The sequence below is a fragment of the Meriones unguiculatus genome, chromosome X (genome assembly GCF_030254825.1).
Source record: "Meriones unguiculatus strain TT.TT164.6M chromosome X, Bangor_MerUng_6.1, whole genome shotgun sequence".
Classification (NCBI taxonomy): domain Eukaryota; kingdom Metazoa; phylum Chordata; class Mammalia; order Rodentia; family Muridae; genus Meriones; species Meriones unguiculatus.
Window position 1 is genome coordinate 89,749,349 of NC_083369.1, and position 3,635 is coordinate 89,752,983.

Consider the following 3,635-nt stretch of genomic DNA (forward strand, 5'->3'; position numbering starts at 1 on the left):
CAGCACAGGAAAAATTCTCATGTTGTATGCTAGTGACTCAAAGTCCAGCATACTTTCATTGACAGCCAAGTTGAGCGATTTGCCATAGGGTATCAATTTGCTCCTGCACGAGGTCAATCCTCTGATTGAACACCATCAAGCCTCCTTTTAGTTGAGCATTAATTCCTTTTTGTACATCTAAGGCATGAGCTACATTGGCTAAAAGATTATTCAGGGTCTGAGCAGTCTGCACAGTATGACTCATGGCTAATGCCGCGGTGGTAGCTCCAACAGCCGCCAATGAGATGGCAGTAACAATGGTGGCTGTAGTTCCAAGATCCCTTTTCTGTCTGAAGAGAGTCATAGCGTGAGGGGCATCAACGGGCACAGGCACCCAGCGAGGCATGCGAGTAACCAGGGCATACCTAAATTCACTAGCATTCCGGCATTGGGCAAAAAAGCAAGTATCATTACCACAATTACTTGGCTCTATCTGGCTAATAATGAATAAAAATGGGGGATATAAACAAACAGGTGTGGGCTTATAGGAAATATTATGAGAAGCCTTAACCCCCTCGTTGGAACATCTTGCATCAGTTCTAGAACTAGCAGTGGTTTCACACACTTTCAAAATTATATTTAAGTACCAGATATTTTGTTATAGTAATATATATTTTATGTTTATTTTTATGTTTGTTGCCTCGAAGCAAAGTATATGCTTGAATGTTAATCTTATGCTTAACAACATTTTAGAGACTTCCCACTATTGATATTTATTATGAATATATTTTCATTTAACATATACATGTTAATATAAAAATTATATTAATTTTGTATTTTATAAACATGACATATTTCATTTGTTTATTGGTTTATTAACAAGAAATATAATCAACTCAATTTTCCATGGTATGTATCAAAGTTAATTTAGCTTCTCATAGATATCTTTATCTAATCTGGTTACATATATTTTAACCATGAATACATACTGGTTGTCGGGTTTTGCTATGCTGCTGCTGCTGCTGCTGCTGCTGCTGCTGCTGCTGCTGCTGCTGCTGCTGCTTCTGCTTCTGTTTTTCAAAACGGGATTTCTCTGCATAGCCCTAGCTATCTTGGAACTCACTCTGTAGACCAGGCTAGCCTTGAACTCATAAAGATCACTTGACTCCTGAGTGCTGGGATTAAAGGCATGCACCACCACTACCTGGCTTCATTTTTTTCTTAATGTGACATTTCATCCTGTTAATGAAATTATACAAATTTTCAGATGAAATAACATAAAATTAGGTTTTGAATTAACCTGTAGTAGATTTGTGTGTTGTAAATGAAGGTTTCAATTGTACTGTTTCTAGTCACAAGTAATCACAAATAACATGTATTGATTTTATAGACATCACTTGATTAAATTTGAAGCAGTTTATTGAATTTTCTATAAATCTGTAATATTTGTCCAGTTTTCCAGGTCTTCAGTAACTTAAATAGTAGCTACATAATTCTTTTAGAGTTCTTACACTTGTTCTGCTGTATTTGCTTTTATGAGTTTATAAATTCAGCTTTTATCCTGTGCATTGCTACAGCAATCAGTGCATTCTGTATATAGATTTTAAGCAAAATAACCTTCAAAATAGCTCCATTACTTTAATAGATTTTAGCATTTCTGCATTTAAATTTTATTTGTGTTTCATGATGATTTTCTAACTCTTATATCTTTGATTACCCTTATTTTTATTAATTCCCTATTCATAAGATGTTAAATATAAATACTGGTAGCATGTATTTTTAGCCACTATTAAATATTAATGTAAAAACTTTAAACAGTTCTATACGCTATATGACTGTCATTGGAATTTTTGTTTTGCTATCTACTCCCTTGATCTATTTTTAAGACTTATTTATTTTTATTTTATGTGTATGAATGTCTTGTCTGCATGTTAACTCTATGCACAATGTGAGTTTAGTGACCCCAAAGGCCATAATTTGGCAACAAATCCTCTGAACTTGAACTTAGAGATAGTTGTAGGCCAGTATATGGATGCTATGGACCAAACTTAGGTATCCTGCAAGAGAAACAAGAGCTATTAACCACTGAACCATCTTTCCAGTCCCTAAAGAAAGCATATTTACAATCAATTTATTATCTTATCAATTATTTTTCCTCCTTGATTCACAAATTTTTCTAATTAAATCAGTTCATGTCCTCAAATTCGTTCACCTTTATTCGATCAATCCTTTGTTATATAATGTCTGATACTCAATTTCTGAGTTCTCCCACACATCTGGATGGTAAATAGACTTTACAAAAAGAAATTAATTACCTGTGATACACATAACTCATGTGAGAATGCAGTGTCTTATATATTGGGTTAATTTTGCTAACTACTGTAAAGAATTGTTATTACATTAGGTTGCAATTTACTTTTTCTTTTTTTTTTTTACTTCTTAATTGTAATTCTTTTTTTTAATTTTTTTATTTTTTTATTTTTTTTTAATTTTTTTTATCAGTTACATTTTATTAACTCTGTATCCCAGCCGTGTCCCGATCCCTCATTCCCTCCCAGTCCCTCCCTCATCTCCACCGTGCCCCTTTCCAAGTCCACTGATAGGGGGGACCTCCTCCCCATTCAACTGATCCTGTTTTATCAGGTATCTTCAGGACTGGCTGCAAAGCCCTCCTCTGTGGCCTAACAGGACTGCTCCTCCCTTCGGGGGTGGGGAAACCAAAGAGCCAGTCATTGAGTTCCTGTTAGAAATAGTCCTTGTTCCCCTCACTTTGGGAAACCAATTGGTTACTGAGCTACCACAGGCTACATCTGAGTGGAGGTTCTAGGTTATATCCATACATGGTCCTTGGTTGAATGTCAGTCTCAGAAAAGACCCTGTGCCCAGATATATTTGGTCCTTGTGGAGCTCCTATCCTTTCCCCATCAGGCTAACTCCCCTTCTTTCTTATGATTCCCTGTACTCTGCCAAAGGTTTGGTCATGAGTCTTTGCTTTGAGAACACTGCTAGTTAGAGTCTTTCAGATGTGCTCAGTAGACTCCTGTCATACGTTCAATGCACATCCCATCTGTCTTTCTAAACGAGGATTGATCATCTTACCCCATGTCTGCTCAATTGATTATCTTTTTTAGCTGTATAGATTTCATTATGTTTATCATATCTTATAGGTCTATATAAGTGAGTATATCCCATGTTTGTCTTTCTCCTTCTGGGATATTTCACTCAGAATGATCTTTTCTAGATCCTACTATTTGCCTGCAAATTTCATGATTTCCTCCTTTTTGATTGCTGAGTAGTATTCCATTGTATAAAAATACCACAATTTCTGTACCCATTCTACCGTTGATGGACTAATATGTCAATTTAAATAATTAGCAAAATAATTAAGACATAAAATATGATATGTCATGCTGTTTACTAAAGTCAGAGACAAGAAACATTTGTATATCACTAATTCTATTGTTCAAAACTAAACTCAGAAACAGCTAGAATGCTAGAAACAACAAATTAAGTTAGTAGGATTAATAAGAAAAAGAAATATGATTCTTAATCAGGATTTAGTGGATTACACAACAATGAACAGAAAACATCATAGCACAGATCAGAATCTTGCTCTTGTCGTTAGAGCCCTGCGGTCCTGGTCTGGGCTGCATGAT